This window comes from Narcine bancroftii, chromosome 5 (assembly GCF_036971445.1).
Source record: "Narcine bancroftii isolate sNarBan1 chromosome 5, sNarBan1.hap1, whole genome shotgun sequence".
Classification (NCBI taxonomy): Eukaryota; Metazoa; Chordata; class Chondrichthyes; order Torpediniformes; family Narcinidae; genus Narcine; species Narcine bancroftii.
This window is the reverse complement of record NC_091473.1, coordinates 256,896,405-256,917,567: the sequence shown is the minus strand read 5'-3', so window position 1 is coordinate 256,917,567 and position 21,163 is coordinate 256,896,405. Positions and strand designations below refer to the sequence as shown.

General features: G+C 46.1%; 1 protein-coding gene across 1 annotated transcript in view; it reads right to left on the bottom strand.

Annotated features, from left to right (window-relative positions):
* The window catches only part of LOC138765266 (zinc finger protein 227-like), a 30,027-nt gene extending 9,270 nt beyond the window's left edge, over positions 1-20,757 (bottom strand). Inside the window, exons 1-2 of the mRNA XM_069942312.1 lie at positions 20,258-20,757; positions 11,919-12,037 (exon numbers count right to left, since the gene is read on the bottom strand). The gene's annotated coding sequence lies outside the window, so the exon portion shown is untranslated. The remainder of the gene's footprint in view (positions 1-11,918; positions 12,038-20,257) is intronic.
* Positions 20,758-21,163: the final 406 nt, after the last annotated feature.

Sequence of the window (21,163 nt, the reverse complement as noted above, 5' to 3'; positions counted from 1 at the left end):
CGGAGGGAAAGAAGCCGTCTTTGTGCTGCTGAGGGCTCGTCTTCAGGCTCCTGGGCCTTTTTCCCCGAGGTGTGAAGAGGACATGGCCTGGGTGATGGGGGATCCTTGAGAACAGAGGCTACTTTCTTAAGACACTGCCTCTTGCAGATGTCCTCGAGGGAATCCAGATTGGTGCCCGTGAATTTGTGGGCCAAGTTAACAACCCTCGAGTTTTTTCTTGTTCTGAGCGTTGGCTTCTCCATAGCAGACAGTGATGCAACCCGCCAGAATGCCCTCCACAGTACATCTGTCAAAGTTTTCGACAGTATTCAGTGCCACACTGAATCTCCTAAAACACCTCACAAAGTTTGGTCACTGGCAATTGCATCAACATGGAGGTTCCAGGACAGATCCTCAGAGATGCTAACACCCTCTTCACTACTGAACCCTTAATGAGGACTGGATCATGTTCTTGTGACTTCCTCCTGAAGTCCACAATCATCTCCTTGGTTTTACTAATGCTGAGCACAAGGTGGTTGGCGTGACATCACTCAACGAGCTGACCTATCTTCCTCCTGTTCCTTTCCTCATTGCCATTTGTGATTCTACAGTTCATTGAGGTGTCATCAGCAAATTATATGGTTCCAGAGGAAAAAAAACATTTGAATATTTATCTTTTAAACTTCAGTGCTTGGGTAGCCCTCCTGGGACCCAGGTGCAATTACTGGGGCAAAGATGCTAGAAGCACCTTTTAAACCACAGGGGGATCTACCCATTAAAATGCCAACCCGGCAATTTAAGGGGATCCCACCCCTACAATGATATGTCTCGTACTCATCAGTAGAACGGCCGGATGTTCAGAAGCTGGCTGCCCAGTGACGCACACAAGTACTGACATCATTGGATTAAACGGGTCAGCCACTTTCATATCGCCTGTGGACGCGATTTAGGGAAGTTTAATTGGGTTCCCTGATGAGCTCTGAGGTAGGTCAGGGACCCAGTTGGATTCTGATGGGGTTAACCGGGATAGACCCTTTCTGCCACGAAACTGGGGCGCTAACTGGGCAAATTACACAGTTAACCCCATTTTACACGGCTGTTTGAAAGGGCCTATTATTAAGAAATATTCTCTGGAACCATATAATTTCCAAGAATCAGGGAAACGCCAACTTTAAGAATATCTTGGTGGAAGAGGGACAAGTTTCTACTTCCTCATGTTATCATCCTTAAAAAACACCAGACTTCACATTGGCGACCAATGGAGTAGCAGCTATCTGCAGCTGTTCTTATTCTCTTATTATCTTCCATTTTTTACATTCTTATTTCAAAAGATTTTTTCTTCTTCTGATATTCCTCTATCTATCAACGACTGAAATTCTTTAATGACCTTAACAAGAAACACCAAGATTGGGAGGAAAGAAGTGGAAAACCCTTTGTTTGTGGATCCATTGGCTACTTTGATGGAACACATCAAGGAGCTGAAGAATGACATTAAAAATATTGAAAATACTGTTAATCAAACTGACGTGAAGTTCAAGGAAATTCGCAAGGTAACCAAGGACCATGAAGAACAGATTAAATCCCTTGAATGGTCAGTGGAATTTGTAGAATCGCAGATAGAAGCTATACATACAGCTAATACTCAATTAAGCAAATCAAATGATCACCCTACTGAAGAAGCACGAAACAGATGAAACAATCTGAGAATTCTTGGTCTGAAAAAGGAAATTGAATCTAGTCAACTTACGAAATTTTTTGCAGAATTTCTTCGGGAAGTGTTTGGTGAAACATACTTTGCCTGAACTGGACAGATCGTTAGCTCCTAAACTTGCCTCTGGGGATAAACCCCGTTCAGTAATTCTACGTTTACATCATTTCCAAGTAAAAGATGTGAATCATACTGAAGAGGGATGTTGACATATCATGAGCAGAAATTCAGAATTGTTGAAGATTATCCCCTGGAGGTGGTGGAAAAAATGTACTAAACATAAAGAAGTTATGTCCCGCTTGTATAAGGGAGGTTACAAACCCTCCTTTTGTTTTCAGGCTCCTCTCCGGAGTACGCTCCTGAATATTGGCTGTGTTCACCAATGGATGCTCAGAAATTTCTTGATGAACTCCCTTCCAATTCTATGATGCTTTCTTTGTTTCTGTGCTTTTTTTTTTGAACTCACAAGATGTTACACCTATTTCACTGAGTAATAAGCAGAGGTGCAGTGCTAATTTCTTTGGTGCCGGAGCTCACAAAATACGGCGACAGGGAGGTGCTGGAACCTCTCTGTGAGGTGTTCCATGGGGTGCTGGTGCTGCCCAGAGGTGCCAGAGCAAAGCTCTGGTGAGTTCCGGCAGCACTGCACCCCTGGTAACAAGGATGATCCAATTTTTTTTTTCCTGACATTGCTCTTTTTATAAGGATTTTTTTTATTTCTTTGAGTTAAAGTATGATATAACCATATTACAATTACAGCATGGAGACAGGCCATTTTGGCCCTTCTAGTCCATGCCAAAACTCTGACTCTCCTAGTCCCACCGACCTGCATTCTACCCATAACCCTCCATGCCCTTTCCATCCATACAGCTATGCAATTTTTTCTTTAAAAAATTGTAGCTGCCTCCACTACTTTCAGTGGAAGCTCATTCCACACAGACACCACTTTCTGAGTAATGAAACTCCCTCTTGTGTCACACCTAAACTTTTATCCCCTAACCCTCGGCTCATGTCCTCTTGTTTGCTTCTCCCCTATCCTCAATGGAAAAAGTCCATCCACATCTACTCTATCCCCCTAAAAAATTTAACAGCCTCTATCAAATTCCCCCTCAGCCTTCTACTCTCCAAGGAATAAAGACCTAACTTGTTTAACCTGTCTCTATAACTTGGGTGCTGAAACCCAAGTATCGTCTGGTGAATCTTCTCTATTTTATTCACATCCTTCCTATAATTTGGTGACCAGAACTGAACACATTCCAAATTTGGCCTCACCAATGCCTTGTACAATTTTAACATAACCTACCAACTCTTAGACTCTATGCTCTGATTTGTAAAGGCCAGAATTCCAAAGGCCTTATTCACTACCCTATCCACCTGAGAGTCCACCTTCAGGGAACTGTGTAACATTATTCCTAGATCTCTCTGTTTAAGTGTATTCTTTAATATCCTTCCATTCACCACATTTGTCCTATTTTGATTAGTCCTACCAAAATGTAGCACTGTACATTTGTCAGCATTAAACTCCATTTGCCAACTTTCAGCCCACTCTTCTAACTTGCCCAAATCTCTCTGCAAGCTTTGAAAACCTTCTTCATTATCCACAATGCCACCTCTTAGCATCATCTACATACTTACTAATCCAATTTACCACCCCATCATCTAGATCATTAATATAAATTACAAACAACAGATCTAGTACAGATCCTTGAGGCACAACACTCACTAGTCACAAGCCTCCAACCTGACAGTTATTCATCACCACTCTCTAACATCTCCCATCCAGCCACTGTTGAATCTATTTTACAACTTCAATATTCACACCTAACGATTGAACCTTCTTAACTAACCTTCTGCGTGGGACCTTGTCAAAGGCCTTACTGAAGTCCATATAGACAACATCCACCGCCTTACCCGTGTCAATTTTCCTGGTAACTTCTTCAAAAAAATTCATTAAAATTTGTCAAACATGACCTTACACGCACAAATCCACGTTGGCTATCCAGATAATTATATATCCCATCTCTAAGAATGCTTTCCATTAGTTTGCCCACCACTGACATCAAACTTTCAGGCTGATGATTGCTCGGTTTACTCCTTGATCCCTTTTTATAGAAATGGGACAACATGCGCACTCCTCCAACACCATCCCCGTCGCTAATGACATTTTAAATATTTCTGTCAGAGCCCCTGCTATTTCTCCACTAAGTTCCCTCAAAATCCTTGGGAATATTCTGTCAGGACCCAGAGACTTGTCCACCTTTATATTTCTTAAAAGCTCTAGTACTTCCTCCTCTTCAATCATCAATTTCCATAACTTCCCTACTTGTTTCGCTGACCTTACACAATTCAATATTCCTATGTGAGCTTAACATTTTATTATTTAGTACTTTTGCTTGCTTGTTTAAAATATTTCAAAATATTTTAAACTTAATTGGCCTGATACATTAACTTTTTATGCTGTTAATTCAGTATATAATTCTGCATACAACTTTTCAAATGGCCCACAGCAATCCACAAGGAGTGGTGGTCAGACCAATGTCTGGACCGCATGACACCAGATGCAGGTTGGTGCAATACCATTCCTTACACCAGTTGAACCCACAAAAATTACATAAATCAACGCCAGAAATGTGCTTTAGGTGTGGTGTGGAGATTGGAACCTTTGTCCACTCCACCTTGCTATGTACAAGGCTGAAACCCTTCTGGGAAGACCTGGGAGGGGGGCATTCTGAAAAAAAATTACAAAAATGGATTAGAGTTGTACCTTCTGGGAGATATTAGGGACGTGAGTTTTAGACTGTCCAAATACAGTTCATGAGGGTTGCCTTGTGCTAGGAAGTGTATAGCAGTTACATGGAAGTCTGACTCCCAATTATATACTACACGATGGAATATGGAAATATAGGCTTGCATTTCCTGGAGAAAATCACGTACAATGAAGGAGGAAATATGACACGTGTTTGAAATACATCAGTACGTAGATTTGACTAGCACCCACCCCTCGAAATATTGGTAATGTAATAATCCTTCCCAGAAGGGAAATGAGTGGGATTAAGGAAGTGGGATATGATGCAGACGATAGTTTTTTTTAAAGTTTTTAAAAAAATTCCTTACCTTATGTAATTTAGTCACTGTATTGGGAAGGATTATGGTTCTCATATGTCAGCACTGCCCCCTACCTAGTCAAAGGACACACCAGCTGCCAGTCAAGGTTGGGTTCCGCCCCACCCATTAGTGCGCATTTTGCAGTCCATGTAAATTACCTGGACTGCACCCTCCAGCCTGCCTGTCCCTGGCCTTGGGCCATTGGCTGTTGTAATTGGCTTAACCCTCCTGGCACCAAGCCATTGGCTCCCCTGTAAATGATGTGGGCTTGTCCCTCCAGCACTATACAGGTGCCATGTGCTTTTTGTTTTCTTTCTCTTTGCTAGCTTGGGACCACCCTGCTTCACTACAAACATAGAAGGGCGCTGGAGAAACTGTTGGTAAGATGTGCACTGTTAAAAGGGTTGGGAGCCTTTAATTAGTGTCCCTTGTAGCATAGAGCCGGGCCTGCACTGAGTCGAGGGGGGTGGGGCATCGTAGTGATGTTTCCCTGATATGTACCAGTTCATTTTGTGTGTGTGTGTATTTTTTTCCTCACGCTATTTTCCCCACGTTCATTATTAATTGTCCACTATTTCTTTCCCAAGCTGCTGTCAATTGTGTGCGTGTGCGCGCGTTTGTGTGTGTTGATTTAGTTACCATTTTCCTACACATGCTTTCTGGAAATAAAATCCTTCACTATATTAAAAAAATGGTGTTCAGAGTCCTTGCCTTTAATACCTATCAGTATTAAATATACCCACCAATATTTGCATCTTTATAATTTCTATGACCATATTCTCAGTTGTATTGGGGCTGGGGTTGGGGGGGCGGGGAGGGTGTTGAGTGTTGAAGGGGATTGTATTGTTTGTTTGAATTTTTATGAGTCTATGAAAATCCAAAATAAAATATTCAAAAAAAGTCTTTTCTAATGGCCATTTTCTTTTGAGTTGTAGAAATCGGACCTTGTTATTTTGGCATTAGTCATAACAAGTCTAGATTAGTTTGCAAGTTTTAATGAAGTTTACATTCAGAGAAGGAGTGTTGCCTTCAAGGAAAATGTTTGGAGGATGACCATTTTGGGATTTAGATTTATGGTGGGGGGAGGGAGGATTTGGTTTGGGATTCTTTTTCAAAATTGCTATGTGATTCATGGTTGTTTATATTTCTACTCTTGAGCTTTGTCTCATGGCTAAATTGAGTTCATTTGATTTGTTATGAATTTTCTTTTCAAGTACTCCTGCTTTTAATTTATTTAATACAAATAAAGTAATTGATAGTGTTGGAATGTTCATAGGTTAAACCACCCTGTCAAATGCAAGTAAAAATGTATGCACATTAATAAGTTCAAAGCTGATATATGTTTATAAGGAAGTCATGTCCGTTTGAATGGTACTTTGCACCTTTTTCATTGTTGGAGGGGGAAGTACTTTCAAGCATCTTTTATGGATAAGGCGAGAGGTGTTTTGATTTTAATTGACCAATCTATTCCATTTGTTCAGTATAATGTTGTTTCTGATTCTAATGGTCATTTTCTCATTGTTTCTGGGAAACTCTATGATACAACAATTTCCTTCACTCCTGTTTTTGGACCTAATGTTAAAAATCTTGATTTTTTTTGAACATTTATTTTCTTCCTTACCTAAAGAATTTATATTCTTTGGTAATAGGTGGAGACTAACTGTTGGTTAGATCCTTATATGTTTTGGATCATTCGTCTTCCAAAATAACGACATTAAATAAGTCAGCTTTATTCATTCATTCTTTCCTGCTAAAGTGTGGCATTGTAGATGTATAGCATTTTCTCAATCCCAGTGATAAGGAATATTCCTTTTTCTCTCATGTTCATCATATGTATTCACGTATTTTTTTAACAGATAAACAACTAATTCTGTTAATCTGTGCATGTAAATACGAATCTATTATAATTTCAGACCATGCTCCGGTGGTCTTACCTTTGATCTTTCCTGATTTACCTAAATGTGTCAGAAAATGGCAGTTTAATTCTTTTTTTACTATCAGATTTTTTTGAATTTTATAAAGAAACAGATTGTATTTTCTTCCAGAGGTTTTTAGCTTAACTGTCTGAGATTCTTTTAAGGCTTATATTAGAGGAAAAATTTATCTCATTTAAAGTGAAAATCAAAAAAGAGGCTAATGCTGAAAGGATTGCACTTACCAAACAAACAAAGCTTTTAGATCAACAATAAACCATTATTTTGAAACCTGAGATATTTAAATAACCAGCTTGAGCTTAAAACTAAGTATGACTTGGTTTTGACTTATCCTATCAAGACCACAGCTTTTGAAAAGCAAGAGACAATTTTACATTCACAGTGATAAGCTGGGTAAACTCTTGGCAAATCAGCAAAAAGGCTTAATCTGACTTTTCCATTGATATCACTGTGACAAATTTTCTGAACAGTTTGGCAATACCCACTCAATTCCTGAAGATTCTTGGAACTCCATTTTTAAATTGGTTAACACATCATCATCTTTATGTGCCCATCATTCATTACTACAATTTAAAGTTGTGCATAGAGCTTATATGTCAAAACTTAAATTAGGTTGTATTTATTCTAATATTAGCTCTTATTGTGACAGGTGGAGGAATGAGGACGGTGCACTAATTCATATGTTCTGGTCTTGTTCGACCCTTGTCAAATATTGGGAAGAGGTCTTCTGTACTTTATCAATAATATTAATAATTAAACCTAACACCAGATCCTTTAATGGCTTTGTTTGGGATGGTTGAATAGAAGGTAGTGAAATTGTCTTCATCAACGCCATAATTAGCCTTTTCCTTTCTTATTGCAAGATGTGTTATTTTGATCAGATGGAAAGATGCTGTCCCACCCACTCATAATAATTGGTGACATGATTTGTTGTCAATATTTAACTTTGAAGAAAATTAGATGCAGTCCATGAAAATCATCCTCACTATCCACAACTCCCCCTATTTTTGTATCATCCACATATTTACTCACCTAATTTACCACTTTATCATCCAAATCGTTAATGTAAATGACAAACAACAAGGGATCCAAAACCGATCCCTGAGGCACACCGCCTGTCACTGACTTCCATCCTGTCAGACAGTTATCCACCATGGCTCTCTGGCACCTATCTTCTAGCCACCGTTGAACCCATCTGATTATCTCAACATTAATCCCTAGTGCCTGAACCTTCCTCACCAACCTTTCCATGTGGAAACTCATCGAGAGCCTTACTGAAATCCAAATAGACCACATCTACTGCTCTACCTTAATCAACTTTTCTAGTCACTTCCTCAAAAAATTCAACACTACCTTCCCCTCACAAGCCCATGTTGGATGTCCCTGATCAATCCCTCCCCCTCTAGATACTTGTACCTATTATCTCTAAGAATACTTTCCATTAGTTTACCAACCACCGATGTCAAACCTACTGGCCGATAATTGCTGGGCCTTCACCTGGAGCCCCTTTTAAAAAGAGGAACCACGTTTGCAACACACCAATCCCACGGCACCACACCTTTCTCCAGTGACTGTTCACTGTCAGAACCTCTGCTATTTCCTCCCTGACTTCCCTCAAGGTCCTGAGGAAAATCCCGTTGGGACCCGGAGACTTATCCACCTTTATATACCTCAGAAGTTCCAGCACCCCTTCTTTCCTAATTACTACTTTTGCCTCACTTATCCTACACAATTCCATATCCTTTTCCCGAGAGAATACCGATGAGAACTAATTCAATATTTCCCCATCTCATTTGGCTCCTCACACATTTGTCTGCTCCGATTCTCTTGTGGTCCAATTTTATCCTTCACTCTCCTTTTGCTATTCACATATTTGTAAAAACCCTTCAGATTTACTTTCACCCTGTTGGCTATAGCCACCTCATACCTTCTTTTCACTATCCTAATATCCATCTTAATCTTCTTTCTACAATCCATGCATCTTCCAAGCATCTCGTCCATATCTTGCTTCCTGTATTTAATGTAGGCCTCCCTTTTATCCTGAACCAACTTTATAATCTCCCTTGAAAACCATGGTTCTCTTGAACATTTGGCCCTGTCTTTTATCCTAACAGGAACAAAGATTCTGCACCCTCAAAATCTCAACTTTATATGCCCTCCAATTCTCCTCTATTTCCTTCCCAAAAACTACTCCCTGCAAATCCCTTCTCATTTCATCAAATCTGGCTTTCCCCCACTCACTCACTTTATTTTATTTTTATTAGCCATGCAACTTTGGAATGGTTTGGGGTTTGGATTATAAAATTATTTTTGTTTTTTTTCTTCTCTTTTCTACTTTATCTTTGAATTTGTAGTGTTGCATAATGTAGTTTTTTTCCCTGTTATAGTGAGTTTGCTTACTTTGTTACAGTTGTAAGATTGTTATGCATCAATCTTTTTTCTGTATGTATTCTTATAGAAAAATCTAACAAAAACATTTTAAAAAAAAGTCTGCAGTTGCTGTGATTGTAGTGCAACCCACAAAAGTGCTGGAGAAACTCAGAGGTCATCTGCCTATGACCTCAGCTTTCAACACCATCATACCCTCAGTACTGGTCAACAAGCTACAAAACCTGGGCCTCTACACCCCTACACCCTCTCCCACCCGTCCACAACTGGATCCTTGACTTCCTCTTCGGAACACCACAGTCAGTACAAATCGGAAAAGTCTCCTCCTCACTAACAATCAACACAGGTGCACCTCAAGGATGTGTGCCTGCTGCTCTACACCCATGAATGTGTGGTCCAGGCACAATTCAAATGCCATCAAAAAATTTGCTGATGACACCACAGTCGTCGGGAGAATCACAGGCAGCAATGAGGAAGTGTACAAAAAGTTGTGAACTCAGCCAACACCATCATGGGCATCAGTCCACTCTATCAAGGTCATCTACAAGAGATGCGTCTTAAGAAAACAGCCTCCATCCTCAAGGACCTTCAGCACTCAGGACATGCCCTCTTCTCCCTTTTACCATGAGGAAGAGGTACGGGACCCTGAAAATGAACACCCAGTGACACAAAAACAGTTTCTTCCCCTCAGTCATCAGATTTCTGAATGGACAATAGACAACAAACACTACCTCAATTTCTCTTCTTTTAGCAATAAATTTTTTTATTTTTAAAATGTAATTTATTGCAATATTTTCACCTGTAATGATTTTTGTTACATTTCATGACACGAGATTCTGATTCTAAGCCCCTGCACTGACCTGCAAGGGGACAAACCAATAAAATACATAACACTGGACAACAAAGCCTTACAATGCACAGATTCAGATCTCAACAGCCCTAGCACTTCACTGCCGGGACACTGATTTACAGCAGGAAGTCCTTGCAGGACAGAGAAACACACAAACAAGCCCAGCACTGCAGTGTGAAGCCACTGCCCACACAGACCACACTCATTCCATTTGTGGACAAATAGGTCTGCACCAGCCAACCCCACACTGCAGGGACATAGACAACCCAGCTCAGGAGACATCTACACTGTCCAGTCCAGCTCAGCAGGGCGCTGGACAAGGAGAGACAAACCACAGTCCTGCAAGGACACAATGTTTCAACTTCAGCACAGTGGAGGGTCGTGAATCTCTGGTATGTTCTATCCCAGTGGATTGGGACAGGTAGATCACAGGAGGGATTTGGAGATGGGTACGATCGTGTTTTGAATGATCAGGAAATTGTAAGTGGCGTTAAACAGACAGGGAAGTGCAGATCAGTAATGATTCCACTGAATAATGGGACAGGTGTGAGGGGTCAGGCGAGCAACTTCTGTTTCTGTGGTGATCACGAACATAGCACTGGGTCAGTGACAGTCCAAATATATGTGAAATTGGGGAACCATTGTGGAGAATATTCAGAGAGGTGACAGACAGCTTGGTCAAAGTGGGAGGGTATATGGATCATCTCAAAGGCCAAGGGGTTCCTTGAGGGAAGCTCTTAGCTGAGGGCCCTAACTACCAAAGCCATTGCAGACAGGGGTGGAGTCTCATCGTCAGAGAGTTGTACAGCAGAGAAACAGGCCCTTTGGCCCAACAAATCTGTGCTGACCATCACCCCGATCCACACCAATTCCATCTACTTGCATTGATTCCTTGCCCCTTGATGCACTCCTCATTCAATTACTTGTCTAGATGTCTCTTAAATGTTGTTACTGCTCCGACCTCCACCATCTCCTCTGGCAGCTTATCCCTGACACCAACTCCTGTCCCTCAGATCCCCTTTAAGTCTCCTCCCTCTCACCTTCAACCCATTCCATCCAGTTCTACAAACTCCTCCCATTGGAAATAGACCCAGTCTGTCAATCCAATCTGTGCCTCACATTATTTTATGTCCCCCTGCCATATCGCACCCCCCCGCAAAAAAAAAACCTTCTCAGTCTCCTTGTCTCGAGAGAACCAGAAAAGCTGATCCAATTCCTCCTCATAACTCAGGCCCTCCAATCCAGGCACCACTTTGAGAGTCTTTTCTGCATGCTGCCCAGCTTAATGACACCTTTACTGGAGTGTGACAACCAGAACTTCACAACACACTCCAAGTGTGGACCAACCAGTATTTTGTACAACTGGAAGATCACATTCAAATTCTGCATGCAATGATTTTACTGATGAAGGTAAGCACGCCATTCACCTTCTTCCCCACCCTGCCCCCTGTGTCACAACTTTCAGGGAACTGTGTACTTTCACCCCTCTCTGTTCCACAACACCCCTGCTCTGGTTTAAATTCCCAAAATGCATCAATTTGTAACAGTCAGAATTAAATTCCATCTGCATTCCTTTGCCCACTTTCTCAGTAGATTTCTATCCTGATGTCACCTGAGACAACCTCCTTCACTGTCCACTGTACCCACCCATTGTGATATCCTCTGCAGACTCACTGATCCTGCTGCCTATATTCTCGTGGAAGTCATTAATATATCAATAGAGGACCCAGCACCAATTTCTGCAGAACACAACTGGTCACAGGCTCCAATCTGAAAAGAGAAATGATTGGGATGCAAACTGGGGACACAGTTCAGGGAGGAGAGATTCAGAGGGTCCTAAGACTGGGGTAAGGTTACAGAGAGGGTAAGTGCCAAGGCAGGATTTCAACACCAGCATGAGAATGCTAATACTGAGGCAGGGAGCTGGGGGAGTGAGGCCGTGACAGATACTCACTGTTCACTGCCCAGCAGGCAGTGGAGGAGCGGTCAGGTCACAGATCCACATGGAATGGCAGAGAGCAAGGTCGTACTTGTTTGATACAATCACCACCTTCACAATCTCTCCACATCCATCTGCAAAGCACAGAGAAACCAATTAATTACCTTTCATCCTTCTAAATTCCAGCAAGTGCAGACCAACTTCAGTTCACCAGCCTCTCATTTCCAGGGTTACTTTGGAGCCTTTTGTACTACCAATCAACCACAATCAGACAGACAATCATGTTAATAGGCTTTAATCACCTTAAAGTGTCAGCACAGCTTGCATGTTGCTTGCCCGGTTCCAAGGCAGAGATTGAGAGGGGGCTTTGGGTGTAACAGCCTTTAGGGGGATATCTGGGAGGGAGGAGACACAGGTTCAGGGGGCGGGCCAGCCTGTATAGCACATAGATGCATTTATTTATATAGTGGTAGCACCACAACTTTTTTTAAAACAATAGAACAATGTGAGCTACCCTCGAAAACTCTGACACCACACCTGCGGCTAAAGACATTTTAAATATTTCTGCCAGAGCCCAGGAAATTTCTATACTAGCCTCCCTCAAGGTCAGGCCCTGGGGATTTATCCACCCTTCTTTGTTCTAAGACAGCAAGCACTTGCTCCTCTTTAATCTGTATGGGTTCCATGACCTCACTGCTTGTTTTCCTTCCTTCCCATGACTCTGACCTTTTCCTGATGATAAAAAAAAACATTTACCCTATTTGATAAGATTCAAGACCCTCCCCCTCCATTTCTGCAGAGAATATTAAGAATTATTTTAGTCTATTTATGGATAAGTATTTAATGTTATTAAAATATGTACCTACAGTATAGCAGAAATAAAAGACAAAACATGCAACTAGGACAATAGGAACAATCTTTTAAAAAATTTTTAAGGATACTTTTCCATGATTAACTTGAAACTAAATGGCATCATGATCACTGGACCCAAAACGTTCCCTCATGCATATTTCTGTCACCTGTTCTGTCTTATTCCTAACCCTCAAAATATTGATTTAGAAAACTTTCCTGAGTCAAGTCAATGCTTCCCCTTCCCAGCCCATGGCATCAGACCCCAATGTTGGGAATAAACCCCAGGGCTCTGTATCCTCAGGTTGAGATTAGGACCAGGCCAGGATAGCGGTTGTCCAACCAACATTTGATTAATGCCACAGCTCACTGGTTTTTTCTACTCTGTCACGTTAATGAAGGGGAGGATCCAACCGTCTTCTTTCCCGCCCGCCTCTCCCTTCATCGTGGTGGAGTTGCAGAGGCAGCACAGAAACAGGCCCCTTGGCTCAATTCATTCCAACCAGGGTGCCTTTCTGAGCCAGTCCCAGTTGACAGTGTTTGGGCCATGAACCCCTCACTCTTTCCCATCCATGTGCCTGTTGAAATATCTCTCATTGGCCATAATTGTCCCCACTTTTGCATCTTTCCCTGGCAGCTCCTTGCAGAGCCACACCACCCTCTGTGGGTAAAAGGTGTCCCTTGGTTGTACATGATCGGCACAACACTGGGGAAAATGTCATCATTACTCACTTCATTCATTTTAACCCCTTGAAGGTCAACGTTACACTCCAATAGTTTAGGGAATGATGTACAACACCATGCAGTCCCACCTCATGACACAAATCCTCCCTATGACAAGACCAGGACATGTTTGCAGCCATTTCTGCTCCGTGATGTCAACATGTATGCAGTTTAGACAATCGTATCCTCCTTGCTGCTTCACTTGTCACTGTCTGTGCTGTCCATTGAACCTGTACATTCTCCTCACTCCCTGCCAGACTCACACCAGCCCAGATTTTTGCGTCACTCACCTCCCCTCCAAAGATGCTGATGGTCAAAGGCTGCAGCACTGAGTCAACAGCAGCACTTCCACCTCAGAGCGGCCTGCGCCACCAGGACACGGGACGAACCTGTTCCCACACCCCAAGAACATGGCATTCATTCTCCTCCCTCCTGAGAACACTGTTCTCACCCCTTCCCCTGGGCCTGAAAACACACAAAAGACCGCCTCCCACTGGGCCCCAAGAACACGGCACTCACTCCCAACCCCCTAGAGTCTGAGAATACGGTACTCACTACCATTACCCGGGGCCCGAGAACACAGGATTCACACCCACACCCCCACCCCCACAACCTGAGGTCTGAGAAGACAGGACTCACTCCCTCACACCAGGGCTCAAGAACATGGGGCTCGCATCCCCTCCCCCTGAAAATACAGGATTCACACCCCTCCCTCAGGGGCCCAAGGACATGGGACTCATGCACACAACTGGACTCACCCCCCCCCCCCCCCGAGAACACAGGATCCATCCCCCAGAACACAGGACCCACCACCCCTCCCCCCGCCCCAAGGACATGGGACTCACCCCCTCCCCTCACCCCGAGGACACGGGACTCAGCCCCTCCCCGAGGACACGGGACTCACCCCTCTCCCCTGAGGACACAGGACACACCCCCTCCCTCCAAGGACACGGGACATACCCCCTCCCCCTGAGGACACAGGACTCACCCCCCTCCCCCGAGGACACAGGACTCACCCCCCTCCCCCGAGGACACGGGACTCACACCCAATCTCCCTAACAACATGGGACCCCCCACCAAGAACATGGGATCTACAGGACACCAAGCCGCTCCAGGCCCACAGAGCCCAGGGAGTTTCACCTCCATGTCCGGGATCCCAAAGCCTCAGTGGGCCAGGCCCGTACTCATGACATCAGCACACACACCTCTGCGGCTGGACAACAACCCGGGAGGAGGGGCAGAGGGAACTGTAAGATGAAGAGGGGCGAAGGGAGCTGTCAGTCAAAGGAGGAGGGGTCAAAGGTGTCAATCAGAGGAGCAGTCAGATTGTTGAATGTGTGGCCATTCCCCTCAACAAGTATACTGTTTTAGATAATGATGGGGTGGACAATCTACCATCACATTCACAGGATTCTGGAGGGTGGGCAAGCAGCCAGTTGTTGTGGTCCATGTCAGGACCTTGTTCTACTTTTCCCCATCAATGGAAGTAACTTACCCACTTTAATCTTATCTATGCCTTTCATCATTTTACACATTCCTAGAGGATCTCCTCTCAATCCCAGCAATCTCTCCTCATAGGTTAGCCCCCTCATCTCCAGAATCACCTCCAAAGCCAGTACGTCCTTCCTCAAGTCAGAATTCAAGAACTACATGCGGTACTCCAGATGCACCTTCCCCAGTACCTTGTATTGCAGCATTCCCTCCCTGCTCTTAAATTCAATACCTCGAGCAGTGAAATCCACCATTTGTCTTCTTGATTGACCTGCTGCAACTGCAAACCAACTTTTTGCAATTCAGCCGCAAGCACTGCCAAGTCCTTCTACATGCAGGGCCAGTGCTTCCATTAGGTGATCTAGGCAGTTTACTTTGGGTGCAGACCATAGAGGGATGCCGTCTTGGTGGCTAGATGTCCGGTTTTTGGCCAGACAGTCCAGCTTTTGACTTTGAGGCATCCTGGTATCCATATGTTTCCACATTGGGTACAAGAGTAGCAGTTCAGCGTTGATAGAGCCAGGCAACTCCCTCCCTCTCCATGCCGTATACCCCCGCTACAGTTTCACTGCCAGACCTCTGGTTTGAAATTGGCTCTCAAATGGGATGCACGTGTGCTCCGCTCCTCAGCCCAGGCAGCTCTTTTGGGTCCGAATTCCAACATGGCAGGCTTTCAAGCGCACTGGTTTGAAAACCTGGAATGCTGTCAAATCTTAGCACTTTTCACTGCCAAACTGTCAGTCAAGGTCAAGGTGTCAGACAAGGTAATCTCAAGTGCAGCTACATAGAAGTGGAGTGCTCCAACCAACAATCAGGGTGAATGAGACACTGTCCGGTTGGTGAGGGGCTCAGGGAGGGCAAAGGGATAGCAACTCCCCAAGGGAAGGGGGTGGGTGGGGTGCAAATAGCCTTGCTTGCCTCTGGCCACATTAGCTCGGTGCTGGGGCCACTGGAGTCCAGCACGTCCGTCCCTCTCTCCCTGCTCCACCCCACCCCTCCCCAGTCTCTGCTCACTCGCAGTCTCCCCCTCCCCGGTCCCCATTCTCTCTCCCCGTTCCTTCAGTTCAATGCTAAACCCTGAATAGATGGTTCCATGAGGTATTATTCAAAGAACGGTCACAACTATTCTCTATTAACTTGTAACGTGGCATCTGTTATCAATGTAAAAGAAAAGTCAGGGTTCTGGTTCCAGGCTCAGTCGGATACCTCTTCAAACTTTATTGAATTACATTGAAGTTACAGCAGTAGATAAGGGGTATTCAGCTCAAAGGTTTTTGCTCAAATCCCTTACCACTTCATTGACTCAGGGAGCTCTGCAATTCTAATTCTCCAGGACCTTAGCGCAGCGTTCAATCCTGTGGATCATGCTATTTAAACAGATCACCTCCAGCAGAGGGTCGGTGTCAATGGCAGGATCGCCTCCAGCAGAGGGTCGGTGTCAATGGCAGGATCGCCTCCAGCAGAGGGTCGGTGTCAATGGCAGGATCGCCTCCAGCAGAGGGTCGGTGTCAATGGCAGGATCGCCTCCAGCAGAGGGTCAGTGTCAATGGCAGTGATAAGACTTTCTCAGTCAACATGGGCAAAATTTCATCTTCATCTGCTACCCTTTCCTATTGGGTTTCACAAGGGTCTATTCTGGGCCCTATTCTCTTCTCCTTGCACGTGCTTCCCCTCAGCCATATCATCCAAAAATATGGCATCTCCTTCCACTGCTACGCTGATGATACTCAGCTCTATCTCCCTCTGAAGCCCAGTGATCAAGCAAAGTTAGCCAGTCTCAACGACTGTCTGGAGGACATGAAGTGTTGGATGGCTCAAAACTTCCTCCACCTAAACAAAGGCAAATCCGAGATCACCCTCCACCCCCACCAGTTAACCAAAATTATCTCCAATACCCTTATCCACCCTCATTAAACCACACGTCAAATCCCTCAGTGTATTATTTGATTCCACTTTCAAGTTGGTCAGTCAATGCAGTAGTAAAAGCTAGCTTTTTCCAGCTCTGCACTCGAGCCAAAATCAAATCATTCCTGTCATTGAAAGACCTCGAGAAAGTTATTCACACCCTCGTTTTCTCCAGTTGAGAGTACTACTCTAACTCTTTTTACCTGGGAATTAGTCAGTCATCATTATCCTGCCTGCAACTTGCGCAGAATGCTACAGTAAGGCTCCTGACAGGAGCCAGGAAGTGGGACCATATCACCCCTATTCTGGCCTCCCTTCTCTGGCTGCCAGTAAAGTAGTTTACAAAGTCATTAATGGTCAAGCCCCCCTCCTACATCACTAATCTCCTGATGCCCTTCAAGACTCCTTAGATCAGTTAATTTAGGGTGCTTGATTGATCTGTGCCCAAATCGCAAACTCAGAGGAGATCATGCCTTTGCTTTTGCAGCCGCCAAACTGTGGAACAACAGTTCTCTCTTAATCATATCAGCCCCTTCTTCCTTTAACTCTTATAAATCCAGGTTAAAGTGATATTTTTACTCGTAAGCATTTTGAAGTGATTGTTGATTGCTACATGTTGTGTGTACAATCCTGAATCTTGAGTTCCTGTTTTATACTGCACTTTAAATAACTGCTGAAGTTGAGATGTAATTATGATCTGTACAGCACTTTGGTCAACGCGAGTTGTTTTAAATAAACTCTTCATTTCACTTTAACGGCATCATCTTCCTTCCTCATTTATTTTCCCATTAAAATGTTTTGCTTAATGATTCAACTAAAACCCATTTTCATCCCTGGAAAAGTGTGTGAAGTATAAGGTTTTAACACCCTTGGCGGAGGAATGCATTTTACCAAGTGCCCTTTAATACAAAATGATTGGAGTGCCAATATATTTTATTTTGTATTTGAGAAAGATTACCAAAGATTGATGTGTTACTTATTCTTGCAATTTAAAATAAATTTATGAATTTCAAGTTTTGTGCTTTTCATTTTTTCTACAAAACATCCGTATTTGAAAATCAAAGTTGGTAATTTTTTTGGGAGGTGTGAGTCATTGGCCTTGCCTAGGGCACAAAATAGTCTAGCACTGGCCCTGTCTGCATGCCAGCATGCTGCAATCACTTGCCATTTAAATAATCTGATCTATTTTTGCTTCCAAAGTGGTTAACGTCACATTTACCAACATTGTACTCCATCTGCCAGACCCTTGCCCATTAACTTTCTTTGGCTTGGCTTCGCGGACGAAGATTTATGGAGGGGTAATGTCCACGTCAGCTGCAGGCTCGTTTGTGGCTGACAAGTCCGATGCGGGACAGACAGACACGGTTGCAGCGGAAAATTGGTTGGTTGGGGTTGGGTGTTGGGTTTTTCCTCCTTTGTCTTTTGTCAGTGAGGTGGGCTCTGCGGTCTTCTTCAAAGGAGGTTGCTGCCCGCCGAACTGAGAGGCGCCAAGATGCACGGTTTGAGGCGAGATCAGCCCACTGGCAGTGGTCAATGGGGCAGGCACTAAGAGATTTCTTTAGGCAGTCCTTGTACCTCTTCTTTGGTGCACCTCTGTCTCGGTGGCCAGTGGAGAGCTCGCCATATTAGATGCCCATTAACTTAACCTATCTCTATCTGCAGCCTCTCTGATTCCTTTGAACAATTTGCTTTTCCATTTAATTTGGTGTAATCAGCAAACTTCGACACAATACAATCTGTCCCCTCTTCCAGATCGTTTATATATACCATGAAAAGTTGTGAACCCAGACCCCTGACTTGCCTCTACCTCTCCTGTCCATTCAATCTGTGCCCTTGTAATCTGTTTATCAGCCACAATTTTCCCATCTGCAAGGCGACTGATTTGGGTCAAAACCCCTGCCAGATCAGCCCCAGCACATCTCCTGGAATCATCTTGACTGACTTTTAATTCCTTGCCACTCCATGGCACTTGGAGTAAACCTCAGATCAGAATACTCGAGGTCTTTTAACTTCCTACCCAAGTCTCAAATTTTTCTTTGAAGAACCTCATCTTGTTTATGTTGCTGACATCCTTGGTATGAAGGACCACCATATTGTTCACAACCCACCTAATGAGAAAGAGAGCCCTGTGGTCCACATATCTGAAGCCATCACACCTGTACCAGCACCTTAGTCACATGTTTGACTGGAAGGCCTACCAATTTCTTACCTCACTACATCACTACTTCATGGCATTCCGAGATCGCAACACTGCATTTCTAATTTTGTATGCTGTCAACTTCATCTGTAAGATCTCATCTCTCTTTCTGTCAATGGAATCGGTACCATGATGAACCACCAACTCTGGCTGCTCCTTCTCCCCGTCCAAGATACTGTATCCTGAGCCTGCTGTGAAACATCCATGACCCTGGTTTCAAGGAGGCAACTCCCCGTCCTGAACCGGGGCTGTGGCCCTGGGGGGAACCTGGGGCTGTGGCCCTGGGGGGGAACTGGGGCTGTGGCCCTGGGGGGGAACTGGGGCTGTGGCCCTGGGGGGGGTGGGTGGGGAACCGGGGCTGTGGCCCTGGGGGGGGGTGGGTGGGGGAACCGGGGCTGTGGCCCTGGGGGGGGGGCGGGGAACCGGGGCTGTGGCCCTGGGTGGGGGGGGGCGGGGAACCGGGGCTGTGGCCCTGGGGGGGGGGGCGGGGAACCGGGGCTGTGGCCCTGGGGGGGGGGGCGGGGAACCGGGGCTGTGGCCCTGGGGGGGGGGGGGGGGGCGGGGAACCGGGGCTGTAGCCCTGGGGGGGGGGGGCGGGGAACCGGGGCTGTGGCCCTGGGGGGGGGGCGGGGGAACCGGGGCTGTGGCCCTGGGGGGGGGGGCGGGGAACCGGGGCTGTGGCCCTGGGGGGGGGGGCGTGGCGGGGAACCGGGGCTGCGGCCCTGGGGGAAGGGGGGGGGAAACCGGGGCTGCGGCCGGACACACTCGCTGTCCAGGTCATTGTTGGGATCCTTCTCCCTGATTTTCCCCTCCCCGTGTGACAGGAGGCGCCAATCCCTGTCCTCACCCCTTCTCCTCACCCCCTCCCCTCCTCACTCACCTCCATCACCCCTCCTCACCCCCTCCCCCTCCCACCCCCTCCCACCCTCCCCCCCTCCCCCTCCTCCACCCCCTCCCCCTCCTCCACCCCCTCCACCCCTCCCCCCCTCCCCTCCTCTTCGGCCCGACTGTGGGGGTCGAGGCCACGGCCGGACCTTGTGCCCCTCGCCCTCCTCCCCAAGGCCTCACTCACCCCCCGCCAGCACCGGCTTCACCTCAGGGCAGCGCGGCTCCAACAAGGGCCAGTCAAGCGCCCCCGGGCACTCGGGGATCCCCTCCCCCAGCTCCGCCCGCCCGGGACAAGTCTCACCTCCACCTTCGGGCCCAACCTGCAGCCTCCTCCATGGACCGGTCCGTTGCTGAGGGAACGGCGCTCAGGGACGCTCGCGGGCCCTGTGACGTCAGCGCGCACGCGCCTGGGCCGGCCGCAACCCGGGAGGAGGGGCGAAGGTAGCTGTCAATCACATGAGCGGCAGTCTCCCGGGCCATCACTGCGCATGTGCACAAGTGGTGTTTCCCAGAGCCCTTTCCAGGTGGAACCTGTCGCCGAGAAAGCAAAGTTCTCATGGGACCGGGAACAAGGGGGAAATAAGGCAGCGAACGGTTCCCATCTGCAAGGCTCCTCAGCCTGGGCTGAGGAGCGGAGCACAACATGCAATCCCCTCTTTCCCGGTCCCTTTGAACCGTTCGCTGCTTTATTCCCCCTTGTTCCCGGTCCCTTTGAACCGTTCGCTGCTTTATTCCCCCTTGTTCCCGGTCCCTTTGAACCGTTCGCTGCTTTATTCCCCTTGTTCCCGGTCCCAATGAGAACTTTGCTTTCTCGGCGACAGATTCCACCTGGAAAGGGCTCTGGGAAACACCACTTGTGCACATGCGCAGTGATGGCCCGGGAGACTGCCGCTCATGTGATTGACAGCTACCTCCGCCCCTCCTCCCGGGTTGCGGCCGGCCCAGGCGCGTGCGCGCTGACGTCACAGGGCCCGCGAGCGTCCCTGAGCGCCGTTCCCTCAGCAACGGACCGGTCCATGGAGGAGGCTGCTGGTTGGGCCCGAAGGTGGAGGTGAGACTTGTCCCGGGCGGGCGGAGCTGGGGGAGGGATCCCCGAGTGCCCGGGGCGCTTGACTGGCCCTTGTTGGAGCCGCGCTGCCCTGAGGTGAAGCCGGTGCTGGCGGGGGGTGAGTGAGGCCTTGGGGAGGAGGGCGAGGGGCACAAGGTC